The sequence below is a fragment of the Epinephelus lanceolatus genome, chromosome 7, assembly GCF_041903045.1.
Source record: "Epinephelus lanceolatus isolate andai-2023 chromosome 7, ASM4190304v1, whole genome shotgun sequence".
Taxonomy (NCBI): Eukaryota; Metazoa; Chordata; class Actinopteri; order Perciformes; family Serranidae; genus Epinephelus; species Epinephelus lanceolatus.
The window spans coordinates 44,632,007-44,648,469 of NC_135740.1; the positions used below are offsets into that span (position 1 = coordinate 44,632,007).

At 44.9% G+C, this 16,463-nt stretch overlaps 1 protein-coding gene across 1 annotated transcript in view; it reads right to left on the reverse strand.

Annotated features, from left to right (window-relative positions):
- LOC117261041 (complexin-2) overlaps positions 1 to 14,301 on the reverse strand; it is a 54,524-nt gene extending 40,223 nt beyond the window's left edge. The window contains exon 1 of the mRNA XM_033633238.2: positions 14,174 to 14,301. The gene's annotated coding sequence lies outside the window, so the exon portion shown is untranslated. The remainder of the gene's footprint in view (positions 1 to 14,173) is intronic.
- Between the last annotated feature and the right edge of the window lie 2,162 nt (positions 14,302 to 16,463).

Sequence of the window (16,463 nt, forward strand, 5' to 3'; positions counted from 1 at the left end):
TCTTCTCGTGACACGTCGACCTGCTGGTGGCGCTAGAAGAAAAGTCAGCAGCATTCACCCTGAGGGGACCATGAACATCTAAACCCTCAGAAAAATAAAACATATATGATCATGAGGTGTTGTCTTACAGGAGCAGGCCTCACTCACAGCAAGAACCACTGATCAATGTGCAGACACAGGTCAGATAATCAGGCATTCTCTGGAATATAAATGTGACAGATTATTGATGAATATAAACGCTGTTTGTTTCTTGCTCTCTCTGAGCCTCTCCTTCCCTCTGTCAGGGTGAAGAGGGCTGTGGTAAATGGCCAGCAGCATGCTGGGAGGTGGGCGGCGATGCTGTGTGGGTGGGAGCTTTGCTACGCCTGCCAACTGCTCGAGTACACTGATGAATGTTGCTGCGAGATGGAGAGCTGCACTGTAAAAAAATATAACGGCTCAAAGCATAAAAACAAAGAGGACAGAGCTCAGTTACAGTTTTTACATCTCTGTTCAATGTCCGCAAAAATCATCTGATCCATCAGAGCTGATGGAGCGGCACAAAGTGTAGTTAGGACATTCATGGTTTTCACATTATGTGTTTTTATCTCCAGCAGGTTGATCTCTGTGGGTTTAAAATTAAATTTAAACTATTATTGAACTGATGCAACATTTGGTTCATCGTTCATGTTCCCCTCAGGATCAACAGGTCGACATGTTAACGTGTCCTTTCCACCTCAGCTGGACTCTCTCTCTCGTCCATTTTACACTGCCTCATCATGGCAGGAATCTCACGCTGTCATGCCACCTCACTGCTCTGTATAAAAGGTACAATCGTGGAATGGAGGAAGGAGTTGTCTCGCCTTTAAGCTGTCATTAGAGGTCGTAACAGCTCCAAAACGATATCTGTATAAACAGGACAGCTGGCAGGATGGGATCATGGGCGACACAGGTGTGATGTTTTGACGACGTGCTATGCATGCGATGTACCACAGATTTTAAAAGTAGCTGTTACCAGTTAGCAGCTAACTCAAAGATGAAAAACAGCAGCTGAAAATGTCTGCACACTGGGAGACCGGTGAGGTCCATTAGCTCTGTGAGTAGAAGGGTAGGGGGTTTCTGTGAGTGGAGGGGGTGGGGGTTTGTGTTGTAAATAATCCAGTTAGGCTCGGTGGAGCTCTTGGTCCTGGACAAAGCGGATGTGACAGCAGGAACAATGCATGATGAGCATTGAACACAGAGCTGTGGAGCTGGCAGTGGGTCACTGCTCACTGCCCCACACCCACAGATCTGCAGAGAGGAGCCACACATACAGACACATCATCTAAAGACAAGATATCTGCAGGATGCGATGGAGACGTGGGGGAGGGGATTCTGGTGTATTTTTGTGGTGTGTTTTTATACTTATCAGTGGCAGTAGGTAATGGAACTGTTAAAAAAATGACCTGTGACTATTCCTTCTAAAATTCAAACGTCCATAAAGAGAGCAAACAACACAACAAGAGACATAACTACCTATGAAGGTAAATTTATTTCAACATGAACAAGTATCTTAAAGGGAAGCTGACGATTTGAAACCAGCTCTGTGTCACTGCAGTGTGTGCAGATGGAGCTCTCTACCCACCTGTCATGACGCATTTCATGTCACCCAGCAGCCCTCCTCGAGCAATACTTGGACTTCTAGACTTCTCTGACGTGCTTGTAGGAGGTCTGAGCCCTGAGGCAGTTGCCCAGTTCATAATCTTTGACCGATACATTCATGAATTGTAGGATGTACTCAGACCGCATTTGTGTCATATTATCTTCAGCTGACCTTGATGATCTTCTACACTGAAATCTCTTTAGGAAGAGATTTCATTACAACCACTATGGACAGGACAATTACAGCAACTTGTAACACTCTGAAGAGGATCTGCTTACTTTCAGGTTCATATCTGTATTCAAGGTTTCTACCAGAACATCTTTACATGCTTTAATTAGGGCTGTACCCGACTCAGAATAATGTCAGTCGACTCAGATTTGTCTGTTACATGTGAATATTCCATTTGTTCTTTGTTTCAGTATCAAGTTTAAATTTGAACGGGGTTTAGTGGGATGTTCAGGCTGACAGCGCCATTCATGTAATATTGTTGTCATGTTCCACTGTTTGTTAAGTATTTTATTTTTTCCCTCATGTTTCATGTCTTGTCTTCCTGTTTTATTTTGTGATCACTCACCGCTGTCTCTGTTCCAGGTTCCTGTCTGCCCTGCCCCCTCCCCGTCTGTGTGCACCTGATCCCTGATTGTGTCTCCCGCACCTGTGTCTAATCACTCCCCATCAGCCCTGCATATATTCCCCCTTGTGTCTTGTCTCGTTGCCAGTTCGTCGATGCTCTCTGCTCACGTTCCAGCCTGTGTCGTATTACCTGTGAGCTGTGGATTCACCACCTCTAAGCAGAATAGAGAACATGATGTTATCTCAGAGCCTTACGGTGAAAAGTTTCTCCTCCTCAATGTCTGCAGCTGTATTGAGGAGCAGAAACTTTTTACCTTATCTTTTTAAGGGTAGCATGAGAGTTCACTCTGCAGCAACATCCGGGGGCGTTTTCCTCGGCACACTGACTAGCAAAAAAAAAAAAAAGACTGTTCAACTTGAGGCGATCTCAGCCGACTGAGGGGTCTCCAACCGCTGAGGCAAAACTCTGCTCCGTTGTACGCCACAGCACTCTGTGAAAGCCCACTCTGCTCTGACTGGTCAGTGTTTCTCTCGGTGTCTAAGCGCCATCATTGCAGCCAGGGAATGATGTAATTAGGGATGTCCCGATCACATTTTTTTTTTTGCATCCGATCCGATACTGAGTCCTTCTTTTTGAAACCGAGTCTGATCCGATACTTTGCAAAGCATTAAGAAAGAAAAAAAGAATGCATCCAAGTTGTCCCATAAGGTTTGTTTTTTATTTAAATAGTATCCAAAAAGCTTTTCGGTGGTTCAGCAGCACAAAATGTAAACAAATTCTAAATTGTAAACAAATTGTCCCTCCAGAGTTGCCGTAGGGCTGTGGTAGGCAAGGTTCTGCCATTAGGTGTGGCTGTGCTGCTCGGAATAAAGAGAGAAACGGTGGCCGCTGAACCTGTTGTCTCGACTCCTTTCCGTTTATTGCTCATTAGCTGCACTCAGTTAGGCGAACCCAGGACGCTCGGTTACAATACATTGGAAAGTGGAGGCAACAATGAACAACACAGATGAAAAACCTGGCCATTTTTGTTGTTTTGATTCCTCTGATCTTTTATTACCAATTCCGATTTTATAAAAATATCGTGATGGGTGCCGATAGGTTCGGGACATCCCTAACTGTAACAGAGTATAGCGTCAATTTTTGCCATTAAAAATCACAGATAAAATCTTCTAAACACAGCCAGACATGTTCCTGCAGAAATATGGTCCAACATCGATGTTGTTGTCCATGTTTCCCTGACGTTAGCATGTAGCTACATGTAGCAGTGCATGTAATGTAAACACTTGCATTTCTATGAGAGGAGGCAGATGACAACACAAAGAATCTGTCACCAACTGACGTCAGCGCGTCTCGTTGGACTCGAGTATTCAGAACGTTCTGCAGCCTGAGGTTTTTACTTTCACATACGTTAACCTCATTATATGAAACTCTGGACATGTTAAATGCAAATATCTAACACTGTAACATGTAAAATATGTGACAGAAAATAAGGACAAGCAGAATAAAGTATGTGAACCCGTCCTTTAAACTCATGTCAGCAGCAGCAGCAGACCTGCTCTCCATCTGTAGCTCCTCCATGTACAGTTTCTGACACTAATTCTAACTGTTGACCCGTGTTTGAGGCGTCGTACAGTGAAATGAGACACTGCTGTCACGCTTTCAACATCGTGCTCAACAGAGTATCAGGGCCGAGATTTGGCCCGTTTCCTGTCACTGACTGACAGCGTGAGGAGCTCCGTGATAAACGCAGTGACAGCCAGCTGTTAAACAGGACATCAGAGAGCTGCAGCGGCAGCTCGCCAAACTCACGTAATGCCCCAATACACGGCCACTTACGCTCCTGCACGACAGTCAAGGAAAGCCATGGCGTCAAGGTGCAGAGCATCAAAACTGTAAATGAAAAACTCATCGCAGCGTTTCAGCAGGAGCGTTCTCTGAGGTTTGCTCTGAATATATTGAAGGTATTTAGTTGGTATTAAGTGAATTGGCTCTGCTTCAAGGAGGCGGCTGTGTGGACCAGCCACAACTTTTTAACTTAGCAGAGGAACCTGCTGTGCAGTTAATTAGCTGGGGGATTGTGGATGGTGGGATTCATTACACGGCTGATTGAACAATAAATCTGTGTGTTTTCTGAGGGGTGAAGCTCAGAGACGGAGCTTTCTCTGAGGAGGAGACCTAGAAACGCTAAAGTATGATGTGTTTCCTGTTCTGGTCAAGACAGATTTATTTATAGAGCGTGTTTAAAACAGCAAATGTTGACCATCATTCTTCACAAAGAAATAACAAACAGTCATAAATTGGAGAATAGTAAAATTAGCATACGCTATTCTGACAACATCATGACACAAAAAGCATCACACAAACATAAATGACTTACATAAATGTCAGTGGGAGACTGTTCCAACTGAAAATGCTCCATCACCTTTAGTTTTTAACTGGGTACGCACAAAATGAGGCCTATAAATTTGTGATCTACAAAAACAGACTTGATTGCAGAAACTTTGCCGCGTGCTTACAAACATTTTGGAGACGGGAACTTGGTGATGCAGACGGTGAGGCTGAAGCCTGACTGTAGAAACTGTCAACTAATTTTTTACGCACTCCTTCCCTGCATCTCCCTCTCTGTACCTCCCTCCCTGGATCTCCCTCGTTGCACCTCCCTCCCTAGACCTCCCTCCATGGATCTCCCTCCCTGCACCTCCCTGCACCTCCCCCTCCACAGCTCCCTCCCTGCGCTTCCCTCTCTGTACCTCCCTCCCTGGATCTCCCTCCCTACACCCCCCTTCCTGTGTCTCCTTCCCTGGATCTCCCTCCCTGCACCTCCCTCCCTGGATCTCCCTCCTTGCACCTCCCTCTCTGTACCTCCCTCCCTGGATCTCCCTACCTGCACCTCCCTCCCTAGACCTCCCTCCATGGATCTCCCTCCCTGCACCTCCCTCCCTGCACCTCCCCCTCCACAGCTCCCTCCCCGGATCTCCCTCTCTGCACCTCCCTCTCTGGATCTCCTTCCTTGCACCTCCCTCTCTGTACCTCCCTCCCTGGATCACCCTCCTTGCACCTCCCTCCTTAGACCTCCCTCTCTGCACCTCCCTCCATGGATCTCCCTGCCTGTGCCTCCCTCCCCGTATATCCCTCCCTGCACCTCCATCTCTGTACCTCCCTCTACGTACCTCCCTCCCTGGATCTCCGTCCTTACACCTCCCTCCCTAGACCTCCCTCCTGTATATCCCTCCCTGTTGCTGCACAAGCTGCTTTCTCTCCCCAGTCAGCCAGAACATCAGCAATTGGCAAACGCTAACACGGTGATCCACGGCAACAGGTGCCAAAGAGTCGTTACCGCGGCAACAGTGACACTTTGCATCAGCTACAGGACGGAGTTAAAGAGAGGAAGAGGCAAACAACACACATGCTGCAAGAACACAACAACAGTACACCACTAATACTAATACTGATACTGCTGTGAGCGTTATTCTCAGTTCAGGTAGTGCTGCGTCTGAACCTGCTCCTCTGCTCTGATCAGTGCTATCTTTAAACATTCCTCCTCCCTTTTCTCCTGCTAAACGTGTTGTAGTAAAGTCATAGTCATATTCTAACAGCTTTAAACTGACAGTTTGAGCTGCAGCAAGCACACATTTTCTTTCTTCAGCATGAATAACATCATGATGGGACAACAACTCACACCAACACCCTATAATATATATATACATACAGGTTCACCTGCAGCACAGACAGGACACAGAAGAAGAAGTGAACACTGAACTCCAGGGAACTGTTGAGAAGTTTCAGAGAGCACAAACTGTCACTGCTAATGGAGCCAAAGTGAGAGGAAGCAGTCCTGCTGAGTTTATGTTTGGCAGAGAGGGAAGAAGTCAGAGCGATGTCCCGTTACGCTGCCCGCTAAGTCCATTAAACGTCTGAGTGCTCATTAAACAGTGATACATGCCCAAATATTTTATTATGAGTCATCTAATGAGAAACCAAAGAGAAATCTATCACAGGTGAGAGACTGATAATGAGCCGGAGAGGCAGCAGTGACTCACACCGTTTTTAGGATGAGTCATCGATTCGGAGACCATCGGTTAAACGCCTCATGAGCTGCACAGTGAACCAGGACAGGTAGAGACAGACAGACAGACAGACAGACAGACAGACAGACTGACAGACAGGTCCACTGGAATATCAACAGGCAGACAGATGGACGGACGGAAACAGGTAGACAGACAGGGAGCCACACTGATACAGACACAGTGGAAGTATGTAGCCTTGTGTGTGTGTGTGTGTGTGTGTGTGTGTGTGTGTGTGTGTGGTCTTGTACATCTATCTATGTGAGGACCAGTGTCTTCCACTGTAACAGTGAGGACATTTTGCTCAGTATAACTCATAGTTTTAGTTCAGATCAAGCAGCAGCCTCCAGGACTGAAAAGTGAAGCCAAAAACTGCAGTTCCTCTAAAGGTCCGCCGCAAAATTCGCCATGGAGACTACTGTAATCTTGGCGGCGTGTGTTTCTGTCAGCGGGAGTCTCGCCAACTGCGTTACGACCTGTGCGTGCACACCACAAGATTTCTCCACCGAGCCCTCACCGACAGAGCCCCAGATAACGCAGTGACGTCACCAAACTTGGAGACGACACATCATAAAGGCATGGATATTCTTCCCAGTGTTGAATCAGATCTGCCTCCAGGGCCTGGGTCCAAACACAACACGCTCCCTGTGATCCTGTGGACGCCGCCATTGTTGTTGTTGCTTGCTGGCTTGTCAGTGTTGCCAGATCTTGGGAGAAAAACAAGCAACCAGGGCTATGGAAACAAGCCCAAAAGAAACGATGGATATATATAGAGGAAGGCGACGTTTAGAGAGCAAGCCCAAATAAGCAACTCCACTTTAGAAACAAGTCCAAAGTCGCGGCTAATAAGCGGACCTGGCAACCCTGCGGCTTGTCCTCCTCACATTTCTTCTGTCCTCCTGCATGCTGACGTGGGATGTATCCCTGCTCTCATTGGCTGATGCTCTTTGTCAGTCGTGTCACACTTCTCCAGTTTTCTAGCATGCCAGATATCCAGTCCCAGTCACAGACTGGATATCTGGGGGGCGACTTGCTCGTAGGTTTGTTCACACATGAGGACTCGTCGTGGCAGACTATCTGCTCACTCACCTCCGACCCGAGGTGGCTCTCAAGATCCTCTGCGACGTCAAAATCGCGGTGAAAATCGTGTAATGTGAAGTAGGCTTGACAGCCACTAGAGGCTGGCTCCAAGAGCGAGTCAGTCTCCACAGACCTCTGTGTTAAAATGTCCAACTTTACAGTATCATTAAACATGTTTACAGCCTGGTACAAAAAACGGTTTTGTTCTCTATAGCTAATTTAATGATTCATGACAACTGCACTGGGGCTGAATTGTCATACCACTCACCTGTGTACATTTTATTTAGGCTTAAAGTTATGCAGATTTGAGGGTGGGGCCACTTTGAGTTAGATTCACCCCACTGTCCTCCACAGCTCTAGTCCAAATACAATCACTTTTGGATACAATAAACCAAGATGGCGACGGCCAAAATGCCGAACTTGAGGCTTCAAAACAGCAGTCCACAAACCACCGGGTGACATCATGTTCACTGTGTCCATTATTATTACAGTCTATGATTTTTACCACATGACACTGCAATCAATTTTGATATCCACCTAGACAGAAAATTAAATTGTATCTCGGCACGGTGGTGCAGTGGTCAGTGTTTCATCACCTCTTCAAAGTACAAACATGTATGAACTGATTATGAAATTAGTGTGGACTTCTCATCTTATTTACAATCATCACATAAAAAACAGAGGAATGTCAGGAGAAATTTTCAATGAAACAAACTGTTTTTATGGTTTCCTGTCCACTGATAGGACCGTCCTGTGTCGTCCCAGCACAGTTTGACGCAGGACATTTTGGCACAAAGCAACAGAGGAACAACAGACTGGTGATCAAAAGAAAATTAATCACCAACAAATCTACCAAGACAATCCAGCTTCAGTCATTTATCAAGGGAAACAGAAAGCATTTGAAATCGTCTGTATTATTGTGAGTTAAATATCTTTGACTGCTGGTGGGACAAAAGTTAACTGAAGACATCACAGTTTCTTCACATTTAGAAACACTCAGAAGAGTCATTCTCCCATGATGCTTTGCAACCTCTTTCTTCCTGCCGGTCTTTACGTCATAATTTCTGGATAATAGATGAGAGTTTGAATTTTTGATGTGGTCATGCGCAGACTGAACAGTGATATATTAATCAAACCGTCAATCTGTTCTCACACGCAGACGTAATGTTTGCACGTTATCAGACTAAACTTTCTGAATGTGTGTGAGAGTCGTTTAAAGGTCTCACAGCATGGAAACTGAGAGATTGGGTCTAAACAAAGAACTGTGAGCAGCCTCATTGAAGGTTTTAAATAATGCATCTTTCATGAGTTCCCTCTGACGTACATCGCTCCTGTGGCGAGGCTCCTGCAGAGTCAACACATGACCAAATCATCTCCACACACACAAACACACACTTCATCAGCATGCTAATGATAAGCTCCAGAGCATCAGGATGTGTTTGTGTGTGGAAACTTTCTTTTCTGGTTTCCTCACAGATGACGACGAGGGGTGAGGCTTTGTTCCTCTGATGTCAGAAGGGGAAACTGTGATTTGTTACAGAATAAAGAATTTTAAGAAGTAAGAATAAGAGTATGAAATAGAAGTATGTAAATATAAAGTCATTAAATAGAAATAAACTGTGCATTATGCTACAATGTTTAACACCGATACTTAAGATATTAAGAATAAAATATATATCTTTACTGTGCTGAGACTGTAAGTGTGTAAAATGTACAAATAAGAGCACTGTGCTACATTAAACTGTATAAACTAGTTTGTTACTTTCAGAAACATAAAATGTATATGCTATAATGTTTTCTACAAAGCAAGAAAAAGATGAAACATAATATTTGCAATTATGTGCATATGTTGAATAAATAAATACATAAGTCGGGCTGCCCCCTAACAGTCGACCAAACGTTAGTCGAACAGAAAGGTCATTACTTGGCAAGATTTCATTGGTCGCTTAGTCGCAGAAAAAAAAAAAAAGTGAAACTCTATCAGGAGCTGCACCTTGTCAAAATAACTCCAAACCTGTATGACTGGACCATGTGGGACTTTAATGTGAAAGGACAGACACAGGAAGTGTCCACGCTCAGCAGTCAGACAGGAGTCAGGTTAATTTCCAGGGCTGGTACCTGTGGTTATTCCACAGGCTAGTTAATAACATGTCGGGCAGGAAATCCAAAGTGTGGGATCATTTTGAGAAGGTGAAGGACGAACCCAAGGTGATATGTAAACTCATCTTCATTGGTCGACTACAAACATGACGTATCATCTGAAACATGGAAGTAGCTACATGCCCATTAGCCCACAGCGTCATTAACAGGCGGCTCGCTCAGTGTGTGACGTGCACTTGTAGATAAAATATAGGCCTATATTAATGAAGGTTCATTAGTACGGTTTGTATTTCTCTGTAATGTAGCACAGTGTTAACAATGTTACTGATACTATTCTTTCTCACACCTTCAACTCAAACCACCAAAATATATCATTTAATCATTACATTCATATCAGAAACATGCAGGAGACTAGTCCACTAGTAAAATTCTTAGTTGGGAGCAGCCCTGGTAGATAAGCAAATGTAATCCAGTATATCACTGAAACTCTTCCTGCCCTCATTCTCAAACTGATCTGAGAGGAGACAAAACGTCACTGAGCTCATCTGGACGACACAAACACTGACTGGGCCTTTAAGACTATTTTTGGGTGTGACTGTGTTTGACTGACAGGTGTCGCGGCCTGTTCCACTCAGTCACTTGGTCATCCCTCCTCACCTCCGCCCCCGTCATCACATTAGTAATATCTGGCTGCAGCAAAGTAAACTCTGAGATAAGACGCCACCTCTGACACTTTGTCCATGTTTGCTGTGAGCAAAACTGAGTCTGTCTAGAGACTGACTGACCACATGATGGTGATGATGATGATGATGATGCACTGAGAGCTCACATGTATACCGGAGGTGTGTTTCCAGCAGCAGGGTGACAGATGGATCCTCAAACCTCTCAGAGCTCCAGGTTTATTCATCTGTTGAGACACGTTTTCTATTGACAACAGAGAAGTGATGCAGAGCTGATAATGGAAACTCTCCTCACGCTCACAGTGAGACTGAAGTCAGCACCACAACAGCAGCACATAATACATGTCATCTGTTTGGTAGCTGTGATATTGCAGTGTGATCAGTCAGAATGTTGTGTTGTCATGACCAAGCGGCAACAAAAGAAGTCAACGCTGAAGTGCCAAAAACTGCAGGCTGGCTCCACATGAGGCTGGCTCCAAGAGCGAGTGTATCTTCACAGACCTCCATGTTAAAATGCCCAGCAGAAATAAACATATTTACAGCCTGGTGCAAACCACAATTACCACCCTGTGAATGTGTGCCTCCGTGCTACCAAGTCTGTCTTATGCCGGAACATTTTTGTCCATTCCAACAGTCACTATGTCAGATTAGGAGACTGTGGAGTCATAAAATCTTTCTGTGACTTGGCCGACTGACATTACAGCCTACATGTTGGTCCATGACCAATAATCCCTGGTTGTCTTTCACGACATGCATGACGTCATCATAATAATCTTGTCCCGTTTTTCATATTATTACGCTGTGCTGCTGCCAGAGGAGCCGCTGAATGAGTTCCCTCTGAGCGGTAAGGACGCCACAGTTTATTCCACACTATTGAAGCTGCTCGTCTTTTTGGAACCACCGCAGAGTCGCTAATAATTTTGCTTTCAGCCATGCTTGTTGTTGCCGTGAGTAACAGTATGACGTCGACATGTCAACAAGTCAAAATATCGCTTGTATCAGAATATGATATGGCACAGCCCTGATGCTAATGAGGAAACACACAGAGACTTGTGTTTGGTTTCTGTCTCACCTCGTCTCACGACTGAATATGTGACTGATGCCATCGCTCAGTTTGTGTTCAGTCACAGTGACAGAAAACAGTGATCACAGTGGGCGAGACATGCGTCTCTGCAGAGGACAGAAACTTTCTTCAGTTTCCTTCACGCTGTCTTCACTCTCAACAACTAACACGAGCAGTCTGAGCTGACCAATCACAGCTCCGATGGTCTCCACATGTCGTCTCTGCTGGAGCACCGATGTGGGGTTATGTTTCTAAAGAAGTGCACATCAGCTATAACCACTGCAGGTACACCATGACATCTTAGTCTGCTGCTGTCCATCTCCACTGTCTGTCTGCACCTCCATCACTGCTCCATATCACTGTGAGACACACTCAGTAGTATCTGCAGTGGGGAGTTGATACGTGCATCCCAAACAGTTTTTCTGTCTCAGTGATGAAAAAACTGAATCACTTGCTAACTGGCTCAAAGTCTTACTCAACCAGGTTTTTGAAATATCTCAAAAACAAACAATCAATTACCATGAAAAGTACAATCACACAAAATGACTACATAGAGATGCAAAACAGCTGCAAAGAGACAAAGAAATGACCACAAAGAGACAGAGACTCACAACGACTACTTAAAGGGGAAAAACAAACAAAAGGACTACAGATACAAAGAAGCTGCAGTGAGATCCAACATGACCACAAAGAGACACAATTGAGATGCAAAGAGACAAAAAGATACTCACAACTACAAAAAGGGGAAAACAACCACAAGGGGACACAAAATAACTATACAGAGACAGAAAGCAACTACAAAGAGACTCAAGGTGACCACAAAGAGATGCAAAGACACAAAAGTGACTCACAACTATAAAAAAAGAGGAAAAACAACCACAAAGGATCGACACAGAGATGCAAAACAGCTGCAAAGATACAAAGAAATGACCACAAAGAGACAGAGAGAGACTCACAACGACTACTTAAAGGGGAAAACAACCACAAAGAGACACAAATCAACTACAAAAAATGGGAAAACAAACAAAGGGACTACAAAGAGATACAAAGACGCTGCAATGAGATCCAACATGACCACAAAGAGACACAATTGAGATGCAAAGAGACAAAAAGATACTCACAACTACAAAAAGGGGAAAAAACAACCACAAGGGGACACAGAATAACTACAAAGAGACAAAAGGCAACTACAAGAAGATGCAAACGACTAAACTGGGAACTAAAAATGACCACAAAAACACAGCAACTACAGAGAATCAAAATTACTACCAGGAGATGTAAAACAGCTGCAAAGAGGCATAAAATGACCACAAAGAGACAGAAAGCAACTACAAAGAGAATCAAGGTGAACATAAAGAGATGCAAAGACACAAAAGTGACTCAAAACTACAAAAAAAGAGGAAAAACAACCACAAAGGATCGACATAGAGATGCAAAACAGCTGCAAAGAGACAAAGAAATGACCACAAAGAGACAGAGAGAGACTCACGACGACTACTTAAAGGGGAAAACAACCACAAAGAGACACAAAACTACAAAAAACGGGAAAACAAACAAAGGGACTACAAAGAGACAAAAGGCAACTACAATAAGATGCAAACGACTAAACTGGGAACTACAGAGACTCAAGATGACCACAAAGAGATGTAAAACAGCTGCAAAGAGGCATAAAATGACCACAAAGAGACAGAAAGCAACTATAAAGAGAGTCAAGGTGACCACAAAGAGATGCAAAGACACAAAAGTGACTCAAAACTACAAAAAAAGAGGAAATACAACCACAAAGGATCGACATAGAGATACAAAACAGCTGCAACCAAAAACACACACTCCCTTAACTCCGGACAGTCAGGCCGACATGATTTCTCTCTGTGCGACTGATCACTGCTACAAAATGAGACTCGAGACATTTAGCATTAAAGTTTTATATCACACTGAAACACCGCACTGAACATGATGGAAATATCTGAACATGATGCCACGCTGTGGGCTGTACGTCTGACAGGAAGTGGAAATGTTCCCAAAACTCCACAACAACAAACAAGCTCCTTATTTTACAGGATTTCCCTTTAACTGAGCCATAAAGCTGTTTTATAGGTTACTATGGTTCAGTCTCTGTCTGTGATTGGCTACAGGAAGACGCTTGTGTCTCTCACCCGTTCTCACACACACACCTCTGAAACACTGCACAGACACACACACCTTTCATTTCCTTGGTGTACAAACGCACACACACCGCCTCTCTCTCTCCCATAAACACTCGGTGCGTTACATAAAGCTAATCAATGCACCGGCAGCTATAAATAATTCAGGCTCCGCTGCATCCAACACCAGCCGAGAGAGGCTGCTGCTGCTGCTGCTGCTGCTGCAGCTGCTGGTGGTGGTGCTGATGGTGATGGTGGTGCTGGTGACGGCACTGCGGAGGAGCCGCGGAGCCGGCCAGGCGGGAACTACCTCATCCTCATCAGTGATTACCGGCTGCAGCCTCCCCTTCCACCTCCTCCACCTCCCCTCTGTGTCATCACTCACACCTACAGCAGAGGTATGGCAGTGAAAGAGGCAACAAGGTCCGCCTCCACCTGGATGAAATGATAGATAACAGAGGAGAGGAGAGGAGAGGAGGGTACGATCCGCAGCGCGCGGCCGTTTCCGCATGTTGCATCAAAGCATGCAGCCAGGTGAAGCTGACAGAGGCTACCTGCAGCCTGCTGACCGTCTCTGTGTGTATATCTGCACAAACACACACACACTCACACACACATACGCGCATTACACACACGGCAGCAGTTGACGCCTAAAACCCGTGCGCAGCATCTCACTCTCATCTCCATCTTCACACCGCTGAAATCCTCCGAGCTGCAGCACAAAGCCGAAATATCCCCTCACAGAAACAAACACATCACCCCGGACAACACCCGAGCACCCCGCCGCCCCTCCCCGACACCTTCTCTGTCACATTTGGGCGCACGGTGCGCTCCGTTTTTCACTAACCTGATGCGTCTGAAGCGACCGAGGTGGCGAAAGGGATCCCGACCGACCAGTCTGCAGCCAAACCTCCGTCTGATGCCCGCCCTATATCCCCCCCCCTCTCCCTCTCCATCACCACCCCCTCCTGCGCACTATTACCTCACAGCTCTGTTCCTCCAAGACAGCAGAGAGAGAGAAGGCACAAAGCATATGGCGACTGATTCTCTGCAAGAAAACCAGAGACACAGAGACACAGCAGGTCTGTGTGCATCATTACTAAACACAAAGTAACAGGAGAGAGTCTAATCTGTGATATTCAAACCAGCATCAGGTCCAGCAGCAGCGGTAACTTCAACAACTCTGACACAAAGAAGAAAATAAGCCAAATATTAAGGCCAGGACTGGAGCCACTCTCATCGTTCAGGGGCCGAGGAGGCTAGATTTAGCTGTAGTGCTAAAACTGATGTGAGTGCCTTGTCTTAAGGAGAACAGTACGAACAGATATTTAACTTTAAGTCCTCTAAAAATCAGGATTTCACTCTCAAAACTTGTGTCACTTACAAATCTGTGTTTTCTCAAATTTGACTTTGCAGTTTGACTGAGTTTGATCATTAAAAGTGGAATCATGTGTGCATGTTTCAGCTCAGTGCTCCTGCATCTGAAGTTTGAAAAATGAGCCTATCAACTCGAAATGAATCCATCCTGTGGTTTCAGCATCAGCAGCCCGACCTTCTGTCCAATCAATAAACACACTCCTGAATTACACAGAGCAACCCCGAAACTGAAATCCTAAAATCCTTCAGAGATTTTTTTTCTTTACAACAACTAACCGTTCATCAGATCTTAAAGGTACAGTGTGTAAGATTTAGGGGGGATTTTGTGGCATCTAGTGGTGAGGATTGATGACTGCAACCAGTGGAAACTTCTCCTGGTTAGAATTCCTTCATTGTTCAGGAGGTTTTTACCAGGAGCTGGATTATCCACAGACGTCTCTTCCTCTCTAAAACAAACAGACCAGATGATTTCAACCAGCAAAAACACTAAATAAATCAGTGTCAGTTTACAAATCAGTGTTTTTCAACACAGTTTGGCACATCGCAGATGAGCTGCTAGCCCAGCGCTCTTGGCGAAGCCAGACCTATAAATGCAAAAGTCTGTCTTTAGCCCTATTCGGACGGGATTAGTTTTACATAGGTACGTGGGGTAAAGTTTTAATTACCAGAGATTTTAGTCCCGTCCGAATGTGCCATGTCAGTAAAGATTACCACGACTTTTACCTCCTGTAAAAGGGTCCGGGACAATTACCTCAGGTAATACTAATCCCGTGCGAATAGACCAGCAGTAAATATGTGTGTAGCTATTTCGTCATATCCTGTTTATAAGTGGTTTTTCGCGGATTTTCAAGCATGGAGGCTCTTGAAGAAGCACTCAGTTTTGCACTTCACAGTCGTACAAGTCCGTGTGAAACCTCAGGTACTGTGGGCCTACGACGAACATGATCCAAGTGTGTTCGAGTGTGGTACGCACAGGAAGCAACGTCATACGCACATGATGACAGGAGGGGACGGCGGTGCGTGAATGGATTAACCCCTCCCACTTGTGGTAGTTTTACTGATATTTCTTATCCTGTGCGAATTGGCCATTAATATTACCGACGTCCTGTGATAAAGTGACATTACCCAATGTGCCCATGTAAAACTAATCCCGTCCAAATAGTGTTTCCCCATTGGTTGTTGCTCTTTGAATGGATAGGTGCTGACAATCCTGTATTGTTGTATTTCTCATTGTCTGTAACCTGTACAGCATGATAGCATGGCGGAGTCAGCATGCTAACTAGCCAGCCGCTACATGAGTAAAATGTAATGCTTCATCCACACACTGTTGTCACAGTGTAGGAAAGCACATCACTATCATTATATTAGTGACAGCTTTTTTTTCTGCACATTGCCTGTAACCACTGTCACGTTAGCATAAAAGCATGGTTGAATTAGCAACCTAGCCAGCAAGCTGCAGCCGAAATGGCAGTTTTGGACAAAGGAAAAAGAGGATTACCTCATCAGTGTGAGGAACACCTGTGTCTGTATGACACAACCCTTAAATTCATTCAATGCCAAGGAATTAATTTACACCACGTAAGTATTTTAGTTCATGTAAGCCGAACACACACTCCTCCGTAGAGTGCTCCAGGGATAATGTTTTTCTGTAGGCCATCATGGAAGTTAGCATCACCCTGATTCCCTCGTCAAAAAGCCTATATGGGATTTTTCCACTGGGATTTGGCTCATTGCAGAAAATAAGCTCTGTGACAAACAAA